The sequence below is a fragment of the Melanerpes formicivorus genome, unplaced genomic scaffold, assembly GCF_026170545.1.
Source record: "Melanerpes formicivorus ecotype bairdi unplaced genomic scaffold, bMelFor1.0.p_v2 SCAF_1, whole genome shotgun sequence".
Taxonomy (NCBI): Eukaryota; Metazoa; Chordata; class Aves; order Piciformes; family Picidae; genus Melanerpes; species Melanerpes formicivorus.
In genome coordinates, this window is record NW_027142353.1 from 7,095,587 (window position 1) to 7,118,599 (window position 23,013).

Sequence of the window (23,013 nt, forward strand, 5' to 3'; positions counted from 1 at the left end):
CTCCAAGGTGACCTAATTGTGGTCTTCCAGTATCTGAAGGGGGCCTAGAGAAAGGCTGGGGAGGGACTTCTTAGGATATCAGGTAGTGCTAGGACAAGGGGGAATGGAATGAAGCTGGAGGTGGGGAGATTCAGACTGGACGTGAGGAAGAAGTTCTTCACTGTGAGAGTGGTGAAGCCCTGGTTGAGGCTCCATCCCTGGAGGTGTTTAAGACCAGGCTGGATGAGGCTCTGGCCAGCCTGATCTAGTGTTAGGTGTCCCTGCCCATGGCAGGGGGGTTGGAACTAGAAGATGCTTGTGGTCCCTTCCAACCCTGACTGATACTGTGATACTATGAAAAAGTATATTTATAAAAGATACATATATATATATAAAATATATATTACATACGTATAGATACAGAGATAGATATAGATAAGAGATAAATAAATTAAGTCTAAATGAAAAGATCACTAATTGAGGAAACCCAAATTTTTCAAGTGCAAATTGCCAGATGGCTTAATCTGTCATGTTTGCTCTGTGAGCACCTAAAATGACTTGTGCACTTTAGACTCTCTATCACAAGAGTAGCTGCTTTGGAACAGGCCCTGACAGAAGTGAAGAGATAGATCTTGGTGTACAGGGGCTTTCCTGAAGTTTTCTGTTGGTAGAAGAAATATCTTTACTGAAAGGGCTGTCAAATGCTTTAATGGTCTCTCCAGAGTGGTGGGTGAATAACCATCCAATGAAGTGTTTAAAAAACCCATAGATGTAATGCTAAGGGACATTGTTTAGCCTATGATTAGACCTAGTATATATTCCATACTTTTTGAACATGCATAATTGCAATTCCACTCTAAAGACTAGAAAAGTCTTGAGATTGAGACACTTGAGCGTGTCCAGAGAAGGGCAACAAGGCTGGTGAGAGGCCTTGAACACAAGCCCTATGAGGAGAGGCTGAGGGAGCTGGGATTGTTTAGCCTGGAGAAGAGGAGGCTCAGGGGTGACCTTATTGCCCTCTACAACTACCTGAAGGGGGGTTGTAAACAGGAGGGAGTTGGCCTCTTCTCCCAGGCAACCAGCACCAGAACAAGGGGACACAGTCTCAAGCTGCGCCAGGGGAGGTTCAGACTCGAGGTGAGGAGGAAGTTCTTCACCGAGCGAGTCATTCGGCATTGGAATGGGTTGCCCAGGGAGGTGGTTGAGTCATCGACCCTGGAGGCGTTCAAGGGGAGATTGGACGTGGCACTTGGTGCCATGGTCTAGTCATGGGGTCTGCGGTGTCAGGTTGGACTCGATGATCCTCGAGGTCCTTTCCAACCTAAGTGATACTGTGATACTGTGATACTGTGAAAAGGGCCATTTTATTCCTTTAATGATGAAATAAAAGTTGTTTTATTTTTCTCTAATCAATACTTTATCAAGTGGTGCATGCTTCACCCTTAAGTACATCATGTATACAGGGAATGACTAATCTGGACACAAATATCTGCAGCTAAATGAATCCTACCCAATATGTCTATAAATAATGTATCAGCTTCTATAACCCATTTTCTTTACACCTACAAACTTTGCAGCTTTGACATTTTGGGGCACTTTGGGACTAAAAGGCAAGATTGTGGAACTCCATTATGCCAAACCTCTGCAATAGGACTCTGTTAAATGTGTATCTTAGAGCCACCTGTTAGAAGCCATGAACACTTCCATGATGTAGGTATCTTAGGGAGTGAAAAGAGCAGGTTAATCAGGTCGCTTGAAGCAGAGCTGTAAACGTTTAATGTTTGCATTTTCTGTTACATTTGTTACAGCTGGTCCTCATCTCCGTATGTGAACCAGAATTTCAAGGTCTGAATCCTAGAGAAACACAAATTAAATTACAGTGATGCAAATCTTGATAAAGGATAGATTCATAGCTGGAGAATATTTGTAGATTATTTTTTTTTGTTTTATCCAAATCCTTACTCATCCTTAATTTCAGTTTTAAGTCTGGGAATAAATATTGTTTAACTCTCTCCTTCCAGGCGGACTATTGAACATGTAAAATTGAAGTCTGGAACAACATTTCTTTCTGCTCCAATTAATTAAAAAAACCCACACACAACCAAAAACCCAAACCAACAAAAACTACAACCAAAAAATCTGCATGCAGGAACCCTTTTGTATGACTTAAGCATGTTTGAAACAGCCACCTTTCATTCTTGTCCCCTCCCCCAACAATTTGATGTGACTCAAAAACCAAATCCAAGTAAGATACTAATTTGCTCAGACATAAGCATTACGAGCTTCAAACATAGCTTATAAATTGTGTATATTTTGAAAGCTTTACTGGGATAATATGCACCTGCAAATTGTTAGCTAACACCCACAGACACGTTTTATGGCTCATGTTTTGGTCTCTTAACAGCTCACATCATAGGCAGCTGAAAGAGTCTAAGAATGGTGAATGCCTGAAATTTGTCCTAAGTGGTGTTGACATTACAGGGCCTGAAAGATACAACAGATCCCCTTCCCCTTAAAATGCTGCTTTTCTTTTTTTCCCCCTCTCTTTCCTTTTCCTTCCTTTCCCTTCCTTTCCTTTTACTTTTCCCTTCTTCCCCTTCCCCTCTCCCTTCCCCTCTCCCTTCCCCTCTCCCTTCCTCTCTCCCTCTCCCTCTCCCTCTCCCTTTCCCTTTCCCTTTCCCTTTCCCTTTCCCTTTCCCTTTCCCTTTCCCTTTCCCTTTCCCTTTCCCTTTCCCTTTCCCTTTCCCCTTCCCTTCCCTTCCCTTCCCTTCCCTTCCCTTCCCTTCCCTTCCCTTCCCTTCCCTTCCCTTCCCTTCCCTTCCCTTCCCTTCCCCTTCCCAAACCTCTCCTCTCCCCCTTCCCCTAAACCTTCCCCTAAACCTTCCCTTTCCTTAAACATTCCACTAAACATTCCACTAAACCTTACTCTGCCCCTTTCTTTTCCTTAAACCTTCCCCCTACCCTTTCCCCTTTCCCTTTCCCAAGTGCCTCCTACAATCCATCAGAAAAACTGAGAGATATCCATGCGACTACAAAACATAGCCAACAATACAGCCACAAAGTTATAAACTAGCCCTGGAAGGACTGATGATTATCACTATCTGGCATCCTCTCAGACTAAATGACCTCCTCCTCATTGGGGAAAAAAAAAATAAAGGAAAAAAAAAAGCTAAAATATGTTCTACACATAATTTCTTTTTATATATCTCCACTCTATCTGTACAAATGGCAATACTGAAGCTGTGGAATTTTTGGGTAGGGAAACACAAGTTGTTGCTATAATGTGAAAAAGTCTCATCTTCATAAGAATTCCTCATTTTCTTATGTAAGAAGACGGAAACAAATAAATTCTGCAGCATAGGAAAAAAGGAATAATTAAAAACACCCCAATGATCACTTACTTGCACAGCCTAGTCTTAGGTTGTGTATTGCAACATAAAATCTAAGTGGTTTTAGATAATGAATTATTTTATTATATTCCCTTAGAAGTATAGATCCCCTGAATTATGGCATGTTGTGTATAAAATATAACAAACAAATATGTATATGCATAGTAGATGTTCTGTTTTCTATTAAACTCTATAAAATCAGTAACTGAGCAGAATGCAAAACTCAGAAATGTTAATGTTCATATCTGTTAAACATACATTTCCATATGTATAATAGTGGCAAATGTTTAATATCGTAGAAAATTCTTACTGAACTTAATAGAATTAAATCAACCTGTTTTCAAAAACTGAAATGGAAGTATCTTAACTTATAGAATCATAGAATCATTTTGGTTGGAAAAGATGTGTAAAATTATCAAGTCCAACAATTACCTAACTTGACAAGTCTGTGCTAAACAATGTCCCTCAGCACCACATCTATGCGTCTTTTAAACACCTCCAGGGATGGTGATTCAACCACTGCTCTGGAGAGCCTATTTCAGTGTTGATAACCTTACCAGTGGAAGAGTTAGTTCAAATATACAATCTAAATCTTTCCTGGTGCAACTTGAGGCCATTGCCTCTCATTCTGTCACTTGATATTAAGGAAAAGGGACCGACACCCATCTTGCTACAACCTGCTTTCAGGCATCTGTAGAGAGCAATGAGGTTTCCCCTCACACTTCTCCGAACTAAACAGTGCCAGTTCCTTCAGCTGCTCCTTGTAAGACCTGTTGTCCAGAGCCTTTGCCAGCTTTGTTGCCTTTCTTATAGTGGAAGCCCCAAATCAGAACACAAGGTGTGGCCTCACTAGTACTGAGTACTGGAGGACAATCAATTCCCTGGTTCTACTGGCCGCACTATTCCTGATACAAGCCACAATGCCACTGGCCATCTTGGTCACCTGATCATACTACTGGCTCATGTACAGATGGCAGTCAACCAACACCCTCAGGTCCTTTTCTGATGGGGAGCTTTCCAGCTGATCTTCCCCAAACCTGCAGCATTGCATGGGATTGTTCTGAAGCAAGTGCAGGATCCTCTTTTAACTTCAGACAGTTGATTTTGGCCCATCAATCCATCCTGTTGAGATTCTTCTGCAGAGTCTTCCTACCCTCAATCAGCTCAACAGACTCTCTCAGCTTAGTGTCATCTGTAATTTTACAGAGGGTGCACTCAATCCTCTCATCTATTTCACTGATAAAGATATGAAACAGAACTGACTCAAAAACTGAGCCCCAGAGAGTACCACTTGCAAAAGGATGCCAATTGGATATGATTCCATGCACCACTACTCTTTGGGCCCAGCCACCCAACCAGATTTTTTACCCAGCAAAATGTTCACCTTTCCAAGCCATTAGTAGTTTTTCCAGGAGGATGCTGTGGGAGAGTGTCCAAACCTTTCTAAAGCCCGGGTAAACAACATCTACAGCCTTTCCCCATTCCCTAAGTGGGTCACCTTGTCATAGAAGAATACTGGGGTGGTCAAGCAGAACTTGCCCTTCATGAACCCATGCTGACTGGGCCTGATCACCTGGTTGACTTGCATGTGCTTCATAATGGTACTCAAGATGACCTGCTCCATGACCTTTACTAGCACCTAGCTCAAACTTACAGCTGTGAAGCGTTCTGGGACCTCCTTCTAGCCCTTCTTGTACGTGGGTGTCACATTTGTCAATCTCCAGTCAGCTGGGACAGGGATCTTATGGAACCTTCTAAGACAGAGTACAGAAAGAAGCAGGAGACAAGATGGAGCAGACGGCAGCTCATTAGACCTGCATGAAAGTTTTATTGCTTCTGCATTTGAAGGTATATTCTGTGAAGAGGGTCCAAGCATATCAACCTCATTGAAAAGTTTGGCCTCCACAACACTTGTTACAGTCACACTCCTGATAACCTATTGCCCTAATTGTACTTCCAGGAAGGAATATAGCAGAAACCTTAATTTCCACCCTCCCAAACAATTCTGGAATTGGCAGTAATGTGGGGTTTATTTTAGTTCCAACTTGATTTAAATGCTCTTTTAGTTTGTTATGTGGTATGGCATAGTTTTGCAGCTTAAACATACTTGGCAAATCCTGTCCTATTTATTCAAATTACCCCCCACCCACTACATACATAGCTCAGCAATACTGAGCAAATGCTTCCAACTATCTTCATACTGGGCCAAAGGTCACCCCAATCGGAAAACAGGGGCTTCAGATGGTATTTCCTTTATGTCAGCTAATTACAACCATCTGTTTTCTGTCACAGAAAGGGAAGTATGGAAGTATCAGACACATTAGTAGGTTAACTGCTTGTTCCACAGCTGATACTCTTTGTGTAGCTTTTGTCCTGTAATTTAGCATAGTCTGTGCTGTCTGATTTTACTTATTTTGTTGTTGTTCTGATCTTTTATTTTGTAAATTGCCAACAGATATTTGTAAGCCATGATATGGGAATTCAGCTGTTTATGTCTGATAGCTTGAACAGTTTTCTCTCTACTCAGTCTTGCCAGGCAATTCTTCTTTTTTTCCTACTGTTTCCTTTTTTAGAATGGACAGTTTGTAGCATAAAAACCCAAAGAATCCAGGACAATAATAGGAAAGACACAACATGTATGCATCCAGTTCGGGTGATTAGGAAGAATTTCACAATTCACTACCAAGATTCCCCTCAGCCCACTAGATGAAGGAAATCTAGTGATCCAGATGATCACATTGATGTAGTTTGTGTACACACCAAGGAAGTCTCCTAGCATTCAAGAAAACAAGCATTGTATTTGTGAAAACCACAGTGAGCTTCAGCTTCAGAGCATTCTGGATTTGCCCATTCTGTTCTTGTCTTCTCTGGAGACTTACAGGTTCTGAAGGGGTAAGGGGCCCACATTTTCCAAACCATGGTCCCCAGGGCAGACCCACAGGATCAAGGAAAGCAGAATTTGTCCTAGACCAGTTGCCTCACACACACGCTGTAATAACCACATTCTTAACATTGCCTTTTGCCACCTGTACTCAGCATGTTGTCACACAAGTCATTAACTTAGAAAACTAGCAGAAGCCAAACAAAAACTTGTAGAATAAGTGAATTGCTATAAGAAAACAATTAAAAAGTCACCTGGTGTGAAGAAGCATGTTTAATCTAACAAATGTAAACAAGGCCACCCAAGATTAGCCAAAAGTTGTTGTGCTTTGCTTCTCCCTTCCTTTCCATAAACCTGTTATTTGAAATACAGGTGCATTTATATGAAGGACTAATTGTCAAGGTCTGGGATGATGATCTCAACAGGTTTGACTGTCTGGATTTTAACAAACTAAAGAGTAGGAGCAGAGAGCAGTATATTTATCTTTGTGTTTTAAAATATTTCCCTGTTTTTTAAAACTAACCCATAGATATGACAATATGGAATATGATTTCTCAAATCTCTGTGCACATAATCCCAGCACAATCTTGTGACAGAGGCTTCAGGATCAAGCCCCAGAAAATTCAAGCAGAATGCAAAGTTTATTATCTATACTACATTTTATATTTGGGGTAAAGCTTTGGTCAAGCCTACGAACACCTTGGTAGTAACATTTGAGTCTGTTTGGAAGATAAAAAAGTAATAATAATGCTAAATGAAATTAATTCTGTTGAAATTTAACACTTAGATAGATAAAGATCTATCATACTTTAGAAGTATCTAAAGATACATTACCACAACCTTACAACCTTTTTACTCTTTTAATTATTTTTTTTTTTTAGAATTCATGCCCTTTGTGTATTTTCATACAGATATTCTCTTCCACGTGGAAACAGCAAGCCTCCAGTCATTTAATGCATAATTTCTGAATATAAAGAGTTACAGAAACTTAAAGTCTTGCCAAGAACTTTTGTTGACAGCTCCTCACAAAGACTATCTTGTTGACATCAAATGATGGGGAATATATTAGCCAGAGGTACCTGTTAATATCACATTAATCTGCTAAATATATTTTACTGTGATGCAGCTTCATGCAATGTACAATAAATATTTTCTAGACACATCTGCTATCACTGCCTATTACTGGGTTGATTTATGACTTTCCATCAGAAATCCCTGCTTTTACATGAGTCTTTTCCAGTTTCGACACCTTATACAATTCTTGTCTAAGACAATTCTTATTTGGGGAAAAATGTATCACCTCAAAAATTTATGTTGGTTTATTTCTGAGAATCACATTGAGATAAATTACTTGTTCTTACAAGTCTGGTTAACTCCCCTACCCTTCCAACACTCCCACTCCCAATTTTTAAATAAGCACATTAGAAAAAGAAAAAAAACAGCTATGATCTTTGTTGTGCAATATGCTTATATCTTTGTATGGTAACAAAGATCTACTACTGGCGAAGTGATTATCTGTTTTAAACTGAGACAGGAGTTTATAGTGAATATTAGAGAATTAACTTACTAATTTTTAGATGCCTAAATTAGAACTCAATTAATTTCAACTCTGTGATTTTAACAATTTTCAATATATCTGTCTTATACCCTGGAGATGAGCCAGAGTTTCCTGAATTTTCTTATGCAGTGGCATATGCTCAAAATTATAAAAAAGGGCTTGCTTTCCTGTGCCAGCACAGGAAAAATCTGTTTTCTTCACATGAAGCTGGAATTGGAACTATTCAATACTATAATGGGTTCTTGAGGTCAGTAGAAGTCAGAGAAAAAAAAATGAAATGAAGGACTGAGATGGAGACTGAAGGAAAGGTTAGGCTGATTATTTCAGTAAGTGGGACTCAGGGAGAAAAACTGCATAATCATAATCAATACACTGAAATGAAAGAAGGAATTGAGGAGAGATTGCACCTCTCCGAGAATATTGGTCTAAGACCCAGTGAGGCCAGGCAAGCTGAATGATGGTGACAGACAGGTGGTTTGAGTGAGACATCTAAATTGAGAAGCTTACAGAAGAATAGCAGAAACTGAGTGGACAGTTCCCACATGGGGAGTGGATACAGTTCTCATGAAAGATAGTGGAGAATGTCTGTCACTGGGAAATTCAGTAGCAGTTAACAGGGTGAGGAGTGAACTGGTTTCTATGGGGCAGTGCACAGGGGAAAACACAGTGGAGGCCACTCAATTTTGTAAAAATCTGGGAAAGACTCTCAGACTGAATACAGTATTTCTTCAGTTTCTCATACAGCAAATCTGAAACCCCTTTTTATTTAGAAACTTCAGCCTTTTTTCAAACCTCAGTCAGAGATGGCTGAACCTCAAGCAGCTCCTGGCTTTAAGATGAAATTCCATTCCAGGCTGCAGTTACCTCAGAAAAGTGCTTACTGAAAATACTTGCTTCTCCTAGAAAACATGTGCCTTTGAGTGGAATTATCAAGTGGGTTAAAAAAAAGTAAACGTGAATTAAATATAAATCTACAAGTACAGAGAAATGAAGGATCTTGCTGTAGCTTGTAAGGGAAGTAAATTTCTGACAGAACCAGAAACTGGACTTGGTACTTCAGCTGTAAAAATTTCTTCTGTACCACTGGATTTTCCTTAACTGGTTGAACTAAATAATGCAGCAGTTATGGTGGGTATAGGTGAGTAAAACTATTATCTTCTCTTTAGCTAAAAGCCTTCATACAGGTGAACAATTTAGAAAGGATGAGATTAAAATTCTTCACTAAAGAATTTAAACATAAATACTTGCACTTGGTATCCATCTAAAAAGAGATTCACTAGAGGTTCTTTGGCCATTTCACTTTAAAAAAAACCCACAAATTTCTGCATCCACATCTTAGTCAGAAGCCACAATTTCAATGATCTTTGAATACAAGAATGTGATTTGATTAACGTTTAACCATAGATTCAGGAGGTGGTAAAAGTGCTGTCATTTTCTGTAAATGATGACACAGAAAAAACACTCCTTTGTGTGAGATGAAGATCCAGCATAGGATGTTTCTCTGACTATTATTTCTTCACTTAAAAGTCTTTCTTAATGCTCATTTTCTTAATTTTGCTGGATATGTTCTCTCTGAATTGAAGTCAGATGAGGGAAGACTTGCTTTGCCACTGGCAAGGTTTACAGATATAGATGAACCAAACCCAGAACTCCATATCCAAACCTTTCCAATATCAAGGAGGAAGGATATCAGATGTGAACACTCTGTTCTAAACCTACCACTGTGGCTTCTATCTGGAGTCAAATTCAAAATTAGAATGGGCCTTTTTTATAGCCCCAATTTGGACACACCCAATTTTTGTTTCATCAAATTGTGCTCCAAGAAGGAAGAAAGTGTATGTGAGTTTCCCACTGTTATGTATAAAGACAGGTCAGAAAACTAACCTTAATTTTGCCTCAAAGCCGAACTCTAAACCGTACCTCAAATTAATACAGGTTTAAGTCTGACTTCCTTATTCTTCCTGAATCCATCATAAAAGTGTTTCTGAATAATAATTAATTTTTGGTTTTTGGAATGCATTAGATTACATCTAAGTGCAAATAATTTAAAATAATTTTTTTTGAATGGTGTATGGGATGTGTATATGATTAAGATGACTTTTATTCATCAATAAGGTACCCAGTTTGAACACTGACTAGAAGACTAAAACCAAAAAGTCCACAAACAACACCCCTCCCCATCAAAAAACAAAATGAAGCAAAACACCAAAATAAAACTCCACCCCACCCCCCAAATATGGTAAGCATGTTGCTTTTTCCCCACTTTGTTGGAAGAGCTCCATAAATCAGTAGCAAATTAAGGAGAAACAGCAACAGAGACCACCAGCAAACAGCAGCTGCAATGTGAAACAGCAGGACAAAACCACTCACAAGAAGAGAAAGGGTTGCTCCTTCCCAGTTTAAGCAAACATTAGAGCAACCAGCAAACACTTCCAGCAAAGTAAAGGTTCACAGTGCAAGCAGTAAATAGGTAAAGGCTGAGAAAAATCAGCTTTGCAATAGAAATTATCAGTAATGTTTTATGTAGTTGTCTAGTGTAAAATATCTTTGCTTATTGAAGGAGGGTTTGACTGCATGACCATTAAAGGTCCCTTCCAACCTGAAAGTTAGGGGAAGAGGGGAGAAAATAAATGTTTCAGTTGTATTGAGATACTAAGCTGATAAGAATACTAGTGTTGTTCTCCACTGCGAATACTTTCCATAACCCAGAAGAAAACTGTGCAAGTCAGGCTTTCCGCCCCCCCCCCCCATAAAAAATAATTAAAAAAAAACAAAACAGTAAAGCACATAAAAACCCCACACTGACCAAAAATGGTGTTATATTCAATCTTTCTCTGAGAAAGAGTACTTTGAAAGGTGGTAAAATAGCCCATGGTTACTTTTGCTAGCAAAATTGTTGTTCAATGTAATTTTTGTTTTAGAGAGTGGTTATCTCATTGTTATAATATTTGGGCCTAGTCTCCTTTTTAAAATCTGAAACAATTGCTTTCTCTGGGAATTTTCATCACAACAGTTGTCACTCACTCCACACTCTCTGCCTCCTTTTGAATTTGGCTTTGTGTGTTGATATATTTATTTTGAATCTTCAATGTCCTCCAGTACTCAAGTGCTCTCTGAATAGCTAGGACATATATGCAACTCCTGAACTAATAATATACAGCAGATTAAAATTTTCCCTTTCATCTGAGGACTGTCTTTTTCAGTCTGACCTGCCATCCTTTCCAAACATGGCTAAGGGATCCATCTATTGTGATTGAGCCAGACTGGTGTATCTACAGGGCTAAGATACAAGGGAGAGGACAAGTTCAAGTACTCAATCTCTGGACCTTTCCAGCTACCACAGAGGAGCACACTCCTAAAGAAATACAGACACAAGGCAGTCCTTATCAGCCTAGCTATAGCCATTGACTGGTGTGTCTCTTCCTGCACTGCTTATGTAGACTTCACACAACTGATCAGCCTGCTCCGCAAAGATGCAGATTGTGACTAAGTTTATATATACCTCAGGATCCTTCTCTCCTAATATGTGCTTTTTTTTTTTTTTTTTTCTCCTTCATGTCTTTTTATCATCAGGGAAGTAATTAGAGCTATAATAAATAGAAAATTAGTGAGAGAGGATTACAAAGAGTTCTTTCTCCCTGCTGTTTTCCTTTATTCTTTTAATCTATTTCATCTAATTCCTGTTGTCCTCCAGGCATCTCTGAGTTGTTTAGAGGTATAATTAATGATGAAAATCCTTCCAGTTGTTACATGCACATGGTCATGCATAGACACTTCAGTACTCTTCAAAGGAAGAGCTGTGATACAAATATATATATACACACAAAAGTATATCTGACTAGCTTTTCTACTGTCTGGTAACAACATCCTTTACTTGTTGTTTTTTTTTTTAACCCTTTTAATATTTAACACCAAGTCAAATGCATGTAACAGAACCCACCATAAAATAGCCTTAAGTATGTGACACAAAATAGCTGGATAAAGTGGCAATCAGAAGAGGAAATTATTTTTTTCCAAGCACAAGAAATGTTACAAACCAGTGTAGCTCAAGGGCACATTGCTCTCCCACACTGCTTCCTTTAGCACTCTTCTGAGGTTTGGTTTCTGAAAGGGGGTTTCCATATGGAAATTCAGGGAAGAGCAAAGCAAAACTCGCCAGCAAGTTTATGAAATGTTGTGGTTTGAATTAATAACATATATGTACTATTTTAAATGGCGATCAGATATGTGAAGACTTGTGTTTCTCAGATGAAAAAGATAAGCTAATTGTAATGTATTCTACATGTATGTTTACAAATATGACTGAATCAAAATTATCTGCTAAGCCCAAGCATATGCATAGAAGAAATGATTATTCTGATGAATGGGTAGTAGCTGCTTCAGAGTATACTGACTGCTAGAATCATATATTCTCAATTGACATTATTCTGCCCATTTTTCATGTTTACTTAATACTCACAATAAAAATCTATGGGATTCTGGAAATAGGACAAGATGTTACGTTCTTAGATAACCTGATACAAAAATTACTTATTCTTCCCTCGTACATTAAAATGAGGCACATGGACCATCTGAGACAGGTCGATGAGTGTTTAGCTGCAGGGAACCCTGATTTCCTGGGATGTGTCCACTGCAAGAAATGTCTCAAACTATTTTTCAAGCTAAAGGATCAACAGCCTGGTGGCTTGGTAGGGGGCTTTGGAATGGTAGGGATGTGCCTCAGAGGTCTCCCTGGCTTTAGGAGCCTTGTGACCCACTGCATGGGGCAGTCACTGCCGCCTTTTGACCTAGAGACCCTGACATCTGTAGGTTTGGTAGCCTGTCACACTAGGCTTTATGAGGCAGATTTATGCTGAAATAGTGTGCTTGTGAATGCTTTACCTTTCCACTTCCCTAATGGGCAGGATTCCTTTCTCATATTTGGTTAAACCTGAATGTTTCTATGTTTTCTATGATTTAAAAAAAAACCAAAATAGTAAAAAATTCAGAGCTGTTGACACCAATATGGCTACCAAATCTCCTTACCACATGCTGCCTAGTAAATGTGCCAAATATACTATCTGACTATGCAGGAATTTAACAAAAATTTCAGAGCCAGCATATGTAGCATTCTGCTACTGCACCTAGCAGAAGGACCAGCTGTCAGCTCTCTGCATTTGGAGTGATAATTATTTTGGAGCACACTATGTGCAAAGCAGTATACATTTCCTGTTTCTCCAAGAAGGCAATTACCAAATCTAGTGACATCACTGTCATCCTCAGGCAGGCATATACATAGAAAGAAATTTTCTCTGATTTAAGTGTTAGCTGCATGCTTAAGTGTGCATTTGAGTACACACAGTGAAAATTCTTATACTGTGTAGGGCTTTTACTACTCTTTGTGCTGGGGCCTGTGATTTTAGCTGACATATGATTGATTCCCTCTTAGCTAATGCACTGGGAATTAATTTTCTCAAAATTCCAGATGTACCACATGATGCTTAGCTTAGTAAAATTATACATGTGTAATGGGAAAGAAAAATAACCCCCTAAACTGTTCATTTAAAACTAAACCAAGACATCAACTAATTCCAGCCATTTAATAGTCCCCAGGGAAATTTTCATAATGTGGTCCTTATTGGTTAATCATTCATTGTTGCTAAAATATTATTTATAGTTTTGTTATGATTAAACCATGAAAATTTCAAATATACAGGTCTGGATCAGTGACTGATAGAAGTTGCCTTCCCTTTGATGTAAAAGTATTACTTGGAACAGGATTGTTTAGAGAAGCACTGAAGAGAGTTAGTTACTGGAATTTCTCAGAAATCAATAAGGAAATACTTCGAGAAGGGGATAGGACATTCCTGTATTACTTCCTTGAATTTGCACCAAGAACTGTTGAGTCCAGATGGAAAAAGAGACACCAAAACAGAGGCTCAGAACAGGACTACTGACTAGGATGAATTTTAAGGAGATAAGCTGATATTATTTTGCAGACATAGAATTTGCCCTTAGAAAGTAAAAGACTCTCATTACTGGAATACTTACAGACATTTTTAAGTTTTAGATTTCAATACATGAAACACTTTGTACCCCAGTATTATTTATTGATGACTTGGATGAGGGGATCATGTCTAGTATTAGTAAATTCACAGATCACCAAGTTGGGGGGGAATGTCAATCTGCTGAAAGGTAGGAAGACACTTCAGAGAGACCTGGACAGGCTGGGTTGATGGGCTGAGGACAACAGTATGAGGTTTAACAAGGCCAAGTGCAGGGTCCTACACCTTGTCCATAATAACCCCATGTCGCTACAGACTGGGGGCTGAGTGGCTGGAGAGTAGCCTGGCAGAGCAGGATCTGGGAGTGCTGAACACAAGCCAGCAGTGTGCCCAGATGCTGGAGTGTGTCCACAGGAGAGCTATCAGGCTGGTGAAGGGACAGAAGAGAAAGTCTGATGAGGAGAGGCTGATGGAGCTGGGGTTGTTTAGCCTGCAGAAGAGGAGACTCCTGGGGGAGCTTATGACACTACAACTACCTGAAAGGAAGTTGTAGTAAGGTGGGGGTCGGGCTCTTCTTCCAGACAGCTGGTGACAAGGTGAGAATCATGGCCTGAATCTGTGCCAGGGAGAGGTTTAGGTTGGATGTTAGGAAGATTTCCTCTCAAAAAGGCTGATTAGACACTGGAATGGACTGCCCAGGGAGGTGGTGGCATCGCATACCTTGGAGGTGTTTAAGGAAAGATGCAGCACTTAGTGACATGGTCTAGTCGATGCAGTGGTGTTGGGTCATAGGATGGACTTGATGATCTCAGGGGTCTATTCCAGCCTCAATAATTCTGTGATTCTATGATTATCTAGTAGGACCACATGACTGAAATCAGATAGTTTTGTGGTTTGGGGATTTTGGGGGGGGGGGGGTTGGTTTGTTTGTTTTTTAATAATTCCCATTACAATACAATATTACAACACTGGCCCCACATGTCGGGAACTGTAATAAAGAAAAGTAGTGATATTAAAAAAAAAAAAAAAAAACAAAAAACCCGAAATAAAAAGGACTATTAATTACGGAAAAATTCTGTAAAATATGGGAATGGTACAAGCTATGAACTTCCGTTACTTAACCCCATAGCAAACTCCTGGCTAAGCTGTCAGCCCATGGCTTGGACGGGAGCACACTGCGATGGGTTAGGAACTGGCTGGAGGGCCGAGCCCAGAGAGTGGTGGTGAATGGTGCCACATCCAGCTGGCAGCCAGTCACTAGTGGTGTGCCCCAAGGATCAGTGCTGGGCCCCATGCTCTTTAACATATTTATTGATGGTCTGGATGAGGGCATTGAGTCCATCATCAGTAAATTTGCTGATGACACCAAGCTGGGGACAGGAGTTGATCTGCTAGAAGGTGGAGAGGCTTTGCAGAGAGACCTCGACAAGCTGGACAGATGGGCAGAATCCAACAGCATGAGATTTAACACATCCAAGTGCCGGGTTCTGCACATTGGCCACAACAACCCCATGCAGTGCTACAGGCTGGGGTCAGAGTGGCTGGAGAGTGACTAGGTAGAGAGGGACCTGGGGGTACTGGTTGATGGTAGGCTGAACATGAGCCTGCAGTGTGCCCAGGTGGCCAAGAGGGCCAATGGCATCCTGGCCTGCATTAAGAACAGTGTGGCCAGCAGGAGCAGGGAGGTCATTCTGCCCCTGTACACTGCACTGGTTAGGCCACACCTCGAGTCCTGTGTCCAGTTCTGGGCCCCTCAGTTTAGGAAGGATGTTGACTTGCTGGAACGAGTCCAGAGAAGGGCAACAAAGTTGGTGAGGGGCTTGGAACACAAGCCCTATGAGGAGAGACTGAGGGAGCTGGGGCTGCTTAGCCTGGAGAAGAGGAGACTCAGGGGTGACCTTATTGCTCTCTACAACTACCTGAAGGGGGGTTGTAAACAGGCAGAGGTTGATCTCTTCTCCCAGGCAGCCAGTACCAGAACAAGAGGACACAGTCTCAGGCTGCGCCAGGGGAAGTTCAGGCTGGAGGTCAGGAGGAAGTTTTACACAGAGAGAATGATTGCCCATTGGAATGGACTGCCCAGGGAGGTGGTGGAGTCGCCGTCACTGGAGGTGTTCAGGAGGAGACTTGACAGGGTGCTTGGTTACATGGGTTAGTTGATTAGGTGGTGTTGGATGATAGGTTGGACATGATGATCTTGAAGGTCTCTTCCAACCTGGTTTATTCTAATTCTAATTCTAATGTGAGACTAGAACTCGTTATCTATGCACTGAAAAACCTATGGTAGGACCATGGTAACATCTTCCTTTATCTTATAAAATTGAATTTTGAAAGCAAATAACTATTTAGCTCTGTGACATTTGAGGTGGTGCCTTCTGAAATTCTGAATAGCTGAAAATCAACATCTGTGAAGCCTTAGGTGGCTATCAGTGTAGTCTTCCTTTTTATCTTATCTTTCTATCACCTAGTCGAAATGACAGTTGCAACATTTTATATGGTATTTTATTATTCTTAGTCACTGCTGTTTGTCCAAGACTCATCTGGTAATTTTAGGATTTATATAATGTCACTGCTGGTAGTACCTAAACTCTGAATATTAGTGAAAGGGAGAAAATCTTCATGTGATTTTGTGCAAATGTTTTTCATTCTTTTATTCTGGCCATGAATGAAGTTCAGTTTTGAACATGCTTAAATGTCCTCAAACTGTGCTGAAATGCTGTGTTTTAAAAGATTTGTTTCTGGTTAAAAATCACAGAAGATTTCTATTTGGATTCAAGGATATTTGCACAGAGCTACATTCTACCCTGAAACAGAAGTTTCAAGAGTTTTAATTTGATTCTTTACTATTTTAGAAAATACACACACTAATTTGGGAAACATTTCTTTTCCTTCCTCTGCATTCCACATGGAGGTCAAAATTCTTAGTGTACCAGCAATGACAGGATTGTGGAATGTAAATTTCTCCTGTGAAATAACCTATAGGAATAAAATCTACAGAATTGTCAGTGAGCTGGGAAGGAAAGGGCCACCAACTTTCTTACCTATTCCATCACACTGAGCTAAACAGGAAATAAAAATAGGTGCCTCTGTGTCTTGAATGATATGAAGATGAGTTTAGGAGCATCAGATGGATCTCAATAGCAAAAATAAGCATCTCTTTTCTGGCAGAAGAAAACAGAAATCTAAAGGCTAAGTTGCACTTTGCTTCTTGACTAATAGAATTATATAAATAATAATTGAATGTTACATTCCTTTAAAAGTCCTGCATTAACCATTTGTGTTTATGACCATTCAGATCGTCCTGCAGTTTTAAGGTGACTACTCAGCACCTTACAGGATCAGATAATCTGTCTTCACATGGAAGAGATGATTGCAAAATGGTGACCACAGAACTATTTCATAGCGGATAGTAATTACAATACAATTGCAAACAAATATTAAAGAGGAGTCTTAGCAAACGTTTGTTATCTCTCAAATAATTGCAGTCTTGTAACCAGTTGTTATTTGCCAAAGTGACCACATAAATCACAAACTGCTATTGCTTGTTCTAATAAAAATGGAACCATATCTGTCATGAAGTCCCTGGCAATAAGAAGAGAACTTCAAGTACTTACTTTCTATAATGATAAGCTGTTAAACTTATCTTCCATCTCCTGTGCTGCAATGCGTATGGTGTCACTGGACTAAAACAAACTAGAGTTTAATATGCAACATTTTAACAAAGTGTTTGCAGATGACAGTGACTTGTCTTTTATTCTCTGCTAGTTTCATAAGGTCTTATTACAGTTTACCTGTACTTGGGGTTTTAAATTTTCAGCTGCTCTAATTGGTAATAACTCAGTAGGTCAGTTGTTTGATTAATTCCACCATCCTTTGTTCTCATTTTTCTTTCTGGCAGTGCAATTATTGGTTACATTATGGATGAGTAGGAACAATTATGTCAACATATTTCAGGTTGTAATGAGGAAAATATATGGGTGTATAATAAAGATAATGTGAATTCAGCTATACTTTGCAAGCATGTCTCTTGATTTATGCTGTTTTAAAACTGCAGCAATAACATTCTTGGAAGTAAACATAGTGAGATTTTGTTACGCTCAGTGTCACTCTGAAGACATATTCCAGTTGGCTGGAGCCTGTGGCTGCAGCTGTCTCTACTTCATTGCACCACTTCTAGCACCTGCAGTTTTAGGAAATAACTGAGATTTTCAGATGACATCTTCTAGGCATTTATTTATGCTGCAACTTAGAATGATTTAATATGTATGCTAGAGGGGAGTGTTCTTTCATTAAGGGCAGCAACTGATGAGAAGAAAATGTGCTTCAGTAACGAAAAGCAATCATTTATATCACCCTACACAGGAGAAAATTTGAGGTTAAACTAATGTTAATCTTACAAGCAGACAAAGATAATTAAATTCTTACACAACCAACAATTTTTTCTTCCATTTTAATTTTTTGACATTGTTGGGAGTCTCCAAAGTTGTGTGCTATTACTTGCTTGTATTCAGTCACAAGATAATTAGACATTGGCACTGTCTTACTTTAATTAAAAGTCTACTTTCTTTTGTCTTTTGAATTCTTCTAAAGAAATACAGTTTTCTGACCTTTCATAAATATAGTGTAATGAAAGATGTCTCACTCCTTACCTAAGCATATTTTCAGCTTAAAAGAATCTGAATAGTTCTACTGCTGTCTGTATCACGCTTAAAATCAATCCAAATGTAAGAGGTATTTGGGAGTGAGATATTTGGAGATGTTTGAGTGCTTTATTGACTTTGTAGATACAACAAAATGAGATTCTAAAATGAAATAAGATTCAATATGGAATTAAATATTATTAAATATTAAAAAAAATAGTAACTTCAACAAGCATTCTAATTCACTTTAGTTTTCTACAAATTAATACAATATGTAGTCCTACAAAATTCACATTAAGAGAATCGCTTTACTCTGCATTACTACAGCAGTGGGATGAACTCTATAATCTCTATAGATTCATCCTCAAGGAACCCCCTGGCTACAGGTGTTTCAGGTTAAGTCTACTACTACCTGGAAAAATATTGCAAGACTATTCTAATGGAGAGCAAGCTGTAATCTCTGTCTATTAGAAGAGATATTTTTGTTACACTGCCTTCAACTGTAAAGTGATAATGTCCATTTTTGGACCAGTTAAATTCTCCTTTCTTAGATGAAAATTTGTTTCCCGCATAACTTCATAAGCTGAATTTCATGTAAAAATTAAAAAATAAAATAAATTTGCCAGCCACATGTAAGTAAAAACTTAAGAGAAGATGCAACATGCTGTAAACTTGGAAGACAAATGACAGCCTCTAATAATTGAAAAGTCGTTTTAACTGAAAATAGCATGCAATACTTTATTTTATTAAAATAAATCCCCTGAGCTACTGAAGAAAAAAATATTTCTGATTGTAACTATGAGGAAAACTAAGTAAATATAGAGAGTGATATTTGTATTATCATATGGCAAGCTATGTTTCAACCTAAATTTGTATTTTTAAATATCTTATTTGACAATTCATTCAATTATTTAAGGAAAAAAATCCAAAAAGCTTGGCTACCTTGATCCCCTTCCACTGTTATCCCTTCTTGAAAAGAAAATTTACAGGATGATCTTCAGGGACCCTTTCTGATCAACATTTCTTCAATTCTATGAGAATAAGATTTTTAACGCGGTTACATAAAATATGACACCTTTATTACAAGGTGTTCAAATGCCTCTTCAAAAGCTTACTGTGTATTCCATATTCCCACTTACACTAAAAAAGTTTATTCACCAGACATACAGACATTTTCAAAATAAAATGATTCCTGGAAAAAATTAACTATTATGGTGTCTTCGTGGTACTACAGTTTTTCTGTGTATTTAGGAAGGAAAATATCTGTGGGAACTCACATATTGCCTGGCAAAAGCTGTAGGGCAATCTTGTTTCATAAACAATAATAAGTGAGCAGAATTATTGTGGAACATTTTGTTTCCTGGAAGGCATGCAGGTGTGTGACATCGGTCTCTGCTACAGGAACTGAGCTGTATGGAAATGAAAGTATACAGCATTTGGCTGAAATCATAGAATCAATAAGGTTGGAAAAGGCCTCAAAGATCATCAAGTCCAAATATATGTGGCATGCTGATTACTAGTTTTTGTGAGTGTCAGAAGAATGAGGTTGGAAGCAATTTTCTAAAAAGCACATAAATAAGGAGGAAGGAGATGCATGAATTTTTCATATTATTGCTGTTAAAGTTACTAAAAATGAAGGAATTCTTTCACTAGGCAGAGTTTTAAGAAGAAATGCAGTAAAAAGACTTGTATTACTGTGTGTGATGAGAATTTTGAAAATGATGCAGGAATTGCTGTAACATTTCAGAAGCTTGAAGGACTGTGTTTGGAAAGGCAGAGTATGGATTTTGGTAAGTGGTAGATTGAATATTTGCTGTAGGAATTTGCATTTTCAGTTCTCAGATGTTAACTGTTTAAATTCTGTGTTAAAATCCAATCTTCTGAATTATTTATTTGTAAACAATTATAAATTCTTAAAAGTTTCTTTGAAAACACCAACAAGTCTATCTCTTCTATTTAAACTTTCACCTGTAGTATCACTAGTTTAAAAGGCAAAGTTTAGTCTGTTTGAGGAGGAAATTTATTTTGTTTTTCTTCTATAGTCCTTATAATAGTCATATCATGATGTATGAAGCATTTGAAAGACAATGTCTAACTCCTGTAGCACAGGCAACTAAGTACAGTATCTCTGAATTCAATGACTTTATCACAACTGGGTTTTTTCTTACAACACTTTCTCCAAGAAAAAAGGTGCCATGGAAACCCTCAAGCCCTACCCCACCTCCACCCATGTTACTCCCTTCTTACTCTTTTTCTTGATTTAAAATGTCCAGTACTGGGTCCCTCAGTTTAAGAAGGATATTGAGACAATTGAATGTGTCCAGAGAAGAGCAACAAGACTGGTGAGAGGTCTCAAGTACATGCTCTATGAGGAGAGACTGAGGGAACTAGAGTTGTTTAGCCTGGAGAAGAGAAGACTCAGGGGAGACTTAATTGCTCTCTACAACTACCTGAAGGGAGGTTGTAGACAGGTAGGGGTTGGTCTCTTCTCCCAGGCAACCACCAACAGAACAAGAGGACAGCTGTACCAGGGGAAGTTTAGGCTTGAGGTGAGGAGAAAGTTCTTAGTAGAAAGAATAACTGGCCATTGGAATGTGCTTCCCAGGAAGGTGGTCACCATCCCTGGAGGTGTTCAAGAGGGGATTGGACGTGGCACTTGAAGCCGTGGTTTAGTTAGTCATGAGGTCTTGGGTGACATGTTGGACTTGATGATATCTGAGGACTTTTCCAACTTTATTCATTCTATGATTCTATGATTCTGTAACATATCCCTCATATTTGCACATATTTGAAAATATATACCTAAAATGCTTCAAATGTAGAATAAATCCCAATATTTAAAATTATTTATTTATAGTTAATCACAATATTTTTTCAAACTAATTCACAATTATAATTTATACAGCCCAAATACTGTAGAGGTAGTGTAGTAGAGAGAGCATCGGTGTGTGCATTTTTGCACAGTCTTGTTAAATGTGGATTATGGTACGTTTAGCCCTTCATCTATGCTCCTCCAGATCTTGCTATTTCAATGGCTAGCATTCATGTTTGAAACAGGTTGACATAATAACAAAAGAGCCTTTAAAATACTGGAAGGCTGATATAATGTCTCCTCAGAGCCATTTTTCCCTCCAGGTTAAACAATCCTAACTCTCTCAACTCATTCTCATAGGACTCTCTGCCCTGGTGAGACCACACCTGGAATACTGTGTCCAGTTTTGGGCTCCACAGTTCAAGAAAGACAGAGACCTGCTGGAGAGAAGCCAATGGAAATCCACAAGGATGATTAGGGGACTTGAGTATCTCCCATTTGAAGAGCAACTGAGATCACTGGGGCTGTTTAGTCTTGAGAATTGAAGACTGAGAGAGAATCTCTTCAATGTGTATAAATATCTGAAGGGTGGGTTTTAAGTGGAGGGGGGCAAGCTCTTTTTGGTGGTGCACAGTAATAAGACAAGAAACAACAGGTTCAAGCTTGAACATGGAAGATTTCTGCTCGACGTAAGCAGAAACTTCTTTACAGTGAGGGTGACAGAACACTGGAACTGGCTGCCCAGAGAGGTTGTAGAGTCTCCTTTTCTGGAGACTTTCAAAACCCACCTGGATACATTCATGTGTGGACTACCCTAAGTGACCCTGCTTTGGCAGGGGGGTTGTACTCAATGATCTTTTGAGGTCCTTTCCAATCTCTGGATTTTTCAGAAGTCCTTTGGCACAAAGCTGCCAGTTATTTAAACTGACACTAGACACTGGTTCTGAAAATATGCAGAGGTATATACTTCTGTATAGAAACATGCCTTAAAATTTGATCCTTAAATTCTATGAAGAAAACTTTTAAGGGTAACTACAAATAATCATTCCTTACACTTCAGCTAATAAAAACCCTTAGGAAAAGCAAAATTTTTTGTAGAATAAACCTTTATTTAGAATAAACCAAACCAGGTTGGAAGAGACCTTCAAGATCATCGCATCCAACCCATTAACCAATCCAACCCACCCAAACAGCTAACCCATGGCACGAAGCACCCCATCAAGTCTCCTCCTGAAAACCTCCAATGACAGCGACTCCACCACCTCCCCAGGCAGCCCATTCCAATGGGCAATCACTCTCTCTGTATAGAACTTCTTCCTAACCTCCAACCTAAACCTCCCCTGGTGCAGCCTGAGACTGTGTCCTCTTTTTCTGGTACTGGCTGCCTGGGAGAAGAGACCATCATCCGCCTGTCTACAACCTCCCTTCAGTTAGTTGTAGAGAGTGATAAGGTCACCCCTGAGTCTCCTCTTTTCCAGGCTGAGCAACCCCAGCTCCCTCAGTCTCTCCTCATACGGCTTGTGTTCCAAACCCCTCACCAACTTCGTTGCCCTCCTCTGGACTCGTTCCAGCAAGTCAACATCCTTCCTAAACTGAGGGGCCCAGAACTGGACACAGGACTCAAGGTGTGCCCTAACCAGTGCAGTATACAGGGGCAGAATGACCTCCCTGCTCCTGCTGGCCACACTGTTCCTGATGCAGGACAGGATGCCATTGGCCCTCCTGGCTGCCTGGGCACACTGCAGGCTCATGTTCAGCCTACCATTGACC